The following is an 8,479-nucleotide window of genomic DNA, read 5'->3' as shown; positions in this document are numbered from 1 at the left end:
TTCGTCATTGGACACATTGTTTCCAAGCATCTTTGACTTTTTTCTTCACTCTTCCTTCTGGTGGAGAATTTGCTTGTTTATTTCACGTACTGTGCAGTTTGAGGCTTACACTTTTTTTGTTGTTCCCCAGGGGATTCAATGTGCAGCCAAGACGGAACATCATTATAAGAGACTTTGAGAGACTTGAGAGCACACACCTGGGGCTTAGATGAGTGGTTCTCAAGCTTTTACCTGCAGCAAATCACCTAGAAGCCTGAGGAAAATCCAACTGGCTGGCCCCCAGCAGGTGAATCAGAACACTAAACAAAAGGTTGACAGTTCCAGTCCGCTCAGAGCCTCCTCAGAACAGAAACCCAAACCCCAAACGCTCACTGCCGTCAATTCAGTGCTGACTCACAGCAACCCTGTAGGACTGGGTAGAAACGCCCTGTGGGTTTCTGAGACTGGAACTCTGTGGGAGTAGGGAGCCCCTCAGAACCAAAGCCTAGTGGTTTTCTTTGGAAGGGCACAGCCAAATCATCACAGCCTTCTCGGCTGATAGGGTGGCATCGCCTAGAAGGCGCTGAGTTTAGGTTTGGGGTCCCTGGGGCTGCCACCACCCTGCTGTTTGCTTCTGCTGCTTCAGCTTCAGCTAACGATGGAAGCAAAGGAAGTCAGGGGCATCCGACGAGGCTATGGGATTTGATCCATCTGACTAGTTGCCAGAAAGCACCCAAAGCCGCTAGCTTTATGTGTGAAACAAGGAAATGAAAGCCCCAGTCATTGAACACTCTCTGGAGTACAGTCAGTCTCTGACACACCTTAGCTGTTGCTAAGTGCCACAGAGTCCGTCCTGACTCATGGCGACTCTGTGCTAGAGCCTGCTGCTGCAGCAGCTACCGTGTCAACCCATCTCCTTGAGGGCCTTCCTCCTTTCCGCTGACCCTCCGGGACGTGTCTCTCCAAAGGACGTGCGTGCGAGCAGGCTCGCCATCATCATTTTTGGGAGCATTCCGGCTGTACTGCTTCCAAGAGAGATGTGTTTGCTCCTTTGGCAGTCCGTGGTACTTTCAATACTCTTCTCCAACGCTGTCATTCAAGTGCGTCAACCCTTTCGTGGTCTCCCGAGTCATTTCCCCACTTTCCCATACACTCAGATACACATGAAAAATGCATCCACGTGGTTGCAAACGCCATGGCTTGGGTCCAGCACACCTGAATCCTCAAAGTGGCATCCCTACTTGAACCCGGTAAAGAGGGATTGCGCAGCACATCTGCTCAATGCATTGAGTCCTTTGACTTCTTGACTGCTACTTCCATGAGTGTTGATTGTGCAGCCAAGTAAAATGAGGTTCTTGGCAACTGCAGGCTTTTTTTCTCTTTACCGCGATGCTGCCTATTCATCCAGTGGTGAGGATTTTTTGTTCTGTTTTGTACATTGAATTGCAATCCACACTGAAGGCTGCAGTCTTTGCCGTTTTCGATGTTCATCAGCAAGGGCTTCAAGTCCTCCTAGCTTTTAGCAAGCAAGGGTTGTGTCATCTACATGGTTGCTAATAAACTTTCCCCCTCTCTGGATGCCACGTTCTCCATATTTGTTCAGCATAGAAATTGGGTACTTATGAAGCAAGGATACAACTTGGACACACACCTTTCCTGATTTTAAGGTGTGCAGTATTCCCTGACTCTGTTCAAACAATTGCCTATGTACAGGTCCCATACAAGCGTGATGAAATATTCTGGGATTCCCATTCTTCCCCATGTTATCCGTAGTTTGTTATCACCCACACGATCAAATGCCTTTACATAGTCAATAAAGCACGAGCAAACATCTTTCTGATAGTCTCTGCTTTCAGCCAAGATCCGTCTGATGTCAGCCATGAGATCCCTCGTTCCATGTCCTCTTCTGAATCGGGCTTGAGTTCCTGGCAGCTCCCTGACACGGTACTGCTGCAGCCGTCTCGTGAATTATCTTCAACCAGATTTTCCTTGGTCCAGTTGTGAGAGTCACCTAAAAGAAGAAGTGGAAGTCGTCAGGGACCTCACTTTACGTGGATTCACCATCGATGCACACGGAAGCAGCAGTCAGGAAGCAAACACATGGGATCACCCAAATCAGAACCTATTGTCAGGTGTGAGGGAGTCGATTCCAAAGGACAGTGACCCTTTGGATAACAGAGCAGGTTTCCTTCTTGAGCAACTGTCTGTTGGTCCAGGCACAGGTGGAGCCTGAGCACGACCAGGTGTTCTGGAATGTTGAATGTTATACGCCATTTGTCAGATGCTATACATTCGACACCATTCAGTCGAATGTTCACATCATCTGTTATTCTCTATACAATCAAATGTCTGTACATTGTCAATGGAACACTGGTAAACATCTGTCTGGAGGGGAACTATTTGTTTTATTTTGTTTTGTGGCAGGGAAGGATCTCATGGAGAAGCATCCCAGAATTTCTGACACAGCAGAGCAGGGTAGAGTCTAAGTGTAGCAGTTATATTATCAACTGTCAACTTGAGGAAGGGGTGGAGTCTAGCCTGTCATCCAGGTCATAGCCAATGAGGCCTCTGTGTGGGCATGGCCTTCTCCTGGGAATTCTGGGAGCTCTGTTCTTCCTCCCTGGAGGTGGGAGCCACACTCTCTCTGCTTTGTCTTTCTGATGACAATTCACATGGAGCCATGCTGATGGAGCCAGAGCTCTGGAGCTAGAGGAGCCACATGGAGAGCTATGCCAGCCATGAGATGCTTCCACCACCACTGACTCTACAAGACTTTCCACCCACTGGCCTCTGATCTTCCTGAATTTGGTGTGATTTCATGTGTTGCATGAGCCTGAAGAGGAATTTATAGACTGGTATTGGACATATGAGCTAGTATCAGACTTATAAACTTGATCTGGGCTGGTTGGGGTGTTTTCTCAATATACAATTGCTCTTTTCTATAGACCTCTTTCTTATACACATATGAGTGTCTCTGGATTTGTTTCTCTAGTCCACCCAGACGAACACACTAAGCATCTGTATTGTCGATACTCACATTTGTCTGGGGACCACCTTTCAAGAACCCCTGCTTACACGATGAGGAAATATATCCTTCTGCCTAACAGAGGCCAGAGGTTGTCAACCTCAAAGCTATTGAGCAGAGTCCAATTCACTGCAACCCTATCAGGCAGAGTCGAATGATCTCTGAGAGTCTCCAAGACTATAACTCTTGAAGCGGACAGCCTCATCTTCCCCTCTAAGAGCAGGTGGTGTGTTCCAACTGGCCACCTTTTGGTGAGCAGCCCAATCCCTAGCCCACAGCGACATCAGACCTCTTTCACCAGAGGCAGGAAGGGTTCCAAGAAATGCACACTGGTTCTCGTGGGCTTCAACCACTTCTTCAGTTCTTGCTCATCCCCAGAAAGGTCATGTCTCTGAACACATGTCCGAGGTGTTTGGGGATCGAGCCTTGCTGAAGCCCCAGCTTCATTCCTTTGCATAGGCCCCCTCCCCTCACATTCAAGGCATTCTAAAACTCGAATGGTGTCTGGGTGGCATTTCTCTGGGATGCCCTTGCCTGGCATAGTCACCATGAGGAGGGGAGGCCGGGACTTTCCTGCATGCCCCATCTCCCACTGCATCTTTCCCCCTGCAACCTTCACCCAAGCAGGCTGGCCTAGTACTCCCTTTGACACAGGAATCCTTCTCCCTCCACACCTTTACTCCTGCCTTACTCACCACCTAGAATTCGCTCCCACACTCTGCTCCACTTGGCTGGATATAATCAGGACAGTCCCCTTCCTAATCTGTCCAGCTTTTCCCAAATCAGCTTTGTGTCCTTAGTTGTCTATCCATGTGTTCATCTCTGCTTCCAATGGGGCACAATGACACTTCAGCAGAAGAATCTCTCAATTCACCACTGTCAGGTCGATTCTGACTCACAGCGACCCACCACAACTCCACCAGGGTTCAGCGTAAGACCAGTCAATGGAAGGCAGGAAATGTGGATCTTGGAGTATAGCAGACCTGTGTTTGCTTCTTGGTTGACCTTGGACAAGTTATTTGACTGCCATGAGCCTACTTGTTGTGTTAGTCCAGGTAGACTATAGAAAAAAATTCATAAAGACACTCATATGTGTAAAGGAAAGAGCTTTATATACAAGAGCGGTTGAATATTGAGAAAACATCCCAGGCCAGTCCAGATCAAGTCCATAAATTTGATATTTAGCCCATAGGTCAGATACCAATCTCTAAAGTCTGTTTCAGACTCACAAAACACATGCAATGACGCCGAATACAGGAAGATCACAGACCAGTCGTGCAAAGTCTTGTGGATCTAGTGGCAGTAGAAGCATCTCAGTGCTGGCAGGGGTCTCCACATGGCTCCTCCAGTTCTCAGGGCACAGGGTCTATCAGCGTAGTGCCATGTGTCTTGCCAGTAGATCATCTCTCAGAGAGTGAGTCCAAAGAAAGAGTGTCTCCCGTCTCCAAGGAGGAAATACAGCAATTCCCAGAATCCTCAGGGGAAAGCCATGCCCACACAGAGGCCTCAATTGGCTATGACCCAATTAGCCGACTAGACTTCATTCTTAATCCTCTCAAGTCCCAAATTGACACCAGTTTATGTGACTACCGCAGTTGTAGTCATCTGTTTTTTAAAAAATGGAAGTTATTTATTAGCATCCCTTGTCTTAAAAGCTGCTATAAGCATCCACTGAACCTATCGTTGTGAATTTCAAAGTCTGAGCTGGACAAAGAATTGTTTCTCTTGCTTGTCCAATCGATAGACAGATCAACCGAAAGGGGGCCAGACAGGCCTGTATTTGTCCTCAGCTCATCTCTTGCCACTTCTTAGTCCATTACCATCATTTCCTGGAGCCTCTCAAAAGCCAACTGACTGCCATCCAGTCGTGACCCTACAGGACAGGGTAGAACTGCCCCGTGAGCTCCCGAGACTCTGTTTACTTGGGTAGAAAGCCTCTTCTTCCTCTCGCAGAGCAGCTGGTGGTTTTGAACTATGGACCTTGTGATTAGCAGCCCAACATGTAACCACTATGCTATGGACAGCCTCAGTCTCCCTAATCTGTGCGATGGGAAGGTGGGAAGGTTCAAGGAAACGTGAAGCTCCTGGACCCATTCTCGTCACTGATCCAACATCCTCATGGAATGAGCGTCCTCCGGAATGAGCAGCTTTGTCTCCAGATAAGGAGCCCTGATCACGAACTCCAAACCACCAGGTGCCCTGCGGTGGAAAGATGAGGCTTCCCCTCTCAGGAAGATGTATGTCCTTGGAAACTCACAGGAGCAGTTCTGCTCTGTCCTAGAGGGCAGCTAGGAGTTGGAACCAACTGGACAGCAGCCAGCGGGTTTCTCTCCAGGATGGCAAAGTGGTGAACCAGGCCGGCTCTGCAGTCTCAAACAGCAAAGGAAGGAAGAGAAGCCTCGGGGTGGCCCGGACACCCCCTGCGCCTGCCTCCCCACTGCCTACAGTTGAGTCCGTGCCAGTTCCCTCAAAAGGCAAACGGGAAGGAAATGCCGATTTGCTCTCTGACTGGCTCTGTTTCCTTAGCCGGGGCTCTTGGTACGTCTGTCTGCGGCAGCCTGTTTACTCCGAGGTTCTTCTAAACTTAAGGCTGCTATTGGAGCTTACATTTGGAATACAGTTTGCAGAAGGCGTGGATAACAGCAGACGCCCCAAATCCATTCGCAGGGTCCTCGTGTGGATCAAGCCTCCATGGAATTCCTCTGACCATTACCCTGGCATGCGAACCACCTTGTGGTGAAGCAGAGGACCTTTGAAAGTGGATTTCCTCCAGCCTCTCTGACCAGCTCAGGACAGGGCAGTGTCCCTTAGGGGCTTCCCTTATGGAGGGAGACGGCTCCACGGAGGTCGAAGAGTCAAGCCCTAACTGCCTTGGTCAGCAGGCCCTGGACCAATCTTGTAGAATCTTCTAACATAATGACTGTGTATCGATCCTGGCCCTGGTCCAGCTTCTGTAGCCCACCTGTCCTTGTGATGTATTGATCTACATCGTCAATCGCCGAGGAAAAGGGAACACTCCATGGTTACAGTCTCAGAAACACACAGGGACAGTTCTTCCCGGCCCTAAAGGGTCCGTATGAGGTCGAGTCGACGCGATGGCAGTGGTTTTGGCGGTGTGCTGGCTAGAAGGGCTTCTCTTGGTTGAGGCGCGTGACGTTAGCTGGTATTGATCTCTTGGGCACCTTGGGCTGCAAACTGCAAGGTCAGCAATTGAAAACCAGCAGCTACTCCACGGGAGAAAGACAGGGCTTTCTAGCCCCATGAAGAGCTGCAATCTCTTGTAGGACACGCGAACTATATGCCAAAGTGTTGGGAACAAAATAAATAAAAGGTGAAAGGGGAAGGAAAAAAGTAACATTCTAGGCAACTCAGAGGGGCCGTGCTACCTTGTCTGGTAGGGTCCCCCGTGAGTCAACATTGACTCCCTGGACAGCAGTGAGTTTCGAGCTTGATAAGGCCTGAGGGCCAGGCATCCCCCAGCCCCGGTTTAAAGTTGATGCTATGATTATGCAGCTCCCTGGGTGGGGAAAGCTATTGGCCGCTGATCTAAGAGCTGGTGGTCTGGACGGGGTCAGCAGCTCCCCAGGAGGAAAGTGTTGGCCAATGGCCTGTGTGATGGTGGCAGCCAAAAGAACCCTCATGCAGCAGTGCAGCTCTGTCACGTTGCCCTGAATCCAAATCCACTCCAGGACGATCGCTTTGGTTGATGGGTTGACCATAGTTCTGGGGATGCTGCAGGTTAGGCACTGGGCTGGAAGGTTGGTGCTTCAAACCCCTCAGGGGCTCTTCCGGAGAAAGATGAGGTTACCTGCTCTTGTGAGATGGACAGCCTTGGAACCCCGAGTCTATAAGGTCATTCGGAGTTGGAAGTGACTCAGAGGCAGTGGGTTTGGATTTGGATGGATAGTTCTACAGAATCCCTGGTGGAGCGGTGGATTAAGCAGTAGGAGGCTGAGCTGGGTTGGAGCCCACCAGCTGCTTTCTGGGAAGCAATCAAGGTTGAAAGCCAGACGGAGCAGCTCTGCTCCGGCCAGGAGTTGAAACTGACTCCACGGGAATGGAGGTGGCTTTGCTGAGAGTTCTTTGGGGAACATTGGGGAAACACAATGATGACCACCCCATGCAGTTGTCCTTTCCATTTTCTGGGCTCTATTTCAAAATAAAATGTGTTGCCCTTATTCGTAAAAACCTCCTTTTCCACTTCCTTTCTGCTCCCAACAAGCGAATTGCCCTCAAGTCAATTCCAACTCATGGTAACCCCGCATGCTGCAGAGTAGAAAGAACCGGAGCCCACGGTGTTTTCATGGCTGTCACCTCTCGGAAGCGCAACACCAGGCTTTGCTTCCAAGGCTCATCTGGGTGGAGATGAGCCACCTCTGGGTGGGATTGAACCACCCACCTTTCAGTTAGTCGTCACTCACCATTTGTGCGCCACTCACGAACCCAAACCCAACCCGCTGCCATTGAGCAGATTCCAAATCACAGCAAGCCTCTAGGACAGAGTCCAACCACCCCAGAGGGTTTCCAGGGCTGTAAATCATTACGGAGGCAGGCAGGCTCATCATTCTCCTGTAGAGGGGCCCAGTGAGTTCGACGAGCAATCCAACACTTAACCCACTGTGCCATCAGGACTTCTCTTCTCCCCCCCAAGCCACCTCCACCTCCAGGCCGTATCAGCATCCTCCTGGGACTTGCAGCCATTTTCTCTCTGTTCTTTTCCCACCCAGATCCCTCAGACTCTCTGAGACTCCCAACTTTGTCCTTATTTTTCCTTTTAACAACCATCGAAGGCTCGCTTGCCTCTGCTCGATGGATTCAGCATTCACAACTTTTCCATTCCAACCTGATCTGTCACCTTCGTTTTCTGGTGCTCCGACCCGGGGTCCCTCACTCTCAGGTCCTTGCTGCACGCCAATTCCTGTAACGCCCTTTCTCTTCCTATTCCCCACTGAAACCCTTTCCAACAATAACAGCCCTGGGCATAATGGGTGACGGGTTAGGCTACTTCACGGTAAGGTGAGCACTTCAAAGCACCACCTGGTCCTCCATTGAAAGATGAGGCTTTCTGCTCCATTAAAGAGTTACAGTTTGGAAACCCACAGGGGCATTTCTACCTTGTCCTCTAGGGTCGTTAGGAGTTGGAATCGATTTGATAACAGTGAAGTTTTCATTTTTTTTTTACATTCATCTACCTTCTGGTTACTTTTTTTTTTCTTTTCTGGTTACTTTTTTAACATCTCGATTATTCAAATTTATTTGCTAGCTAGAACCAACAGTTTTATTGGCATTTAATTCACATCTCATACAATTCAGTAGTTCCATCATAGTAAGAGTTGTACGATCATTTTTATTTTGTTTTGGAGTAACGGCCAAATGAATTCGCCCTGATACTAATAAGACGTTCCCATGCGTCAATGGGATCACCAGTCCCAGCTCCTTGGAAAGACCCAGAGCGGTGAGGGCCTTAGTATCACC

This window comes from Echinops telfairi, unplaced genomic scaffold (genome assembly GCF_000313985.2).
Source record: "Echinops telfairi isolate 266 unplaced genomic scaffold, ASM31398v2 ScPeMD7_5;HRSCAF=22, whole genome shotgun sequence".
Classification (NCBI taxonomy): Eukaryota; Metazoa; Chordata; class Mammalia; order Afrosoricida; family Tenrecidae; genus Echinops; species Echinops telfairi.
The sequence above is the reverse complement of the archived record's forward strand: the minus strand, read 5'-3'. Positions refer to the sequence as shown.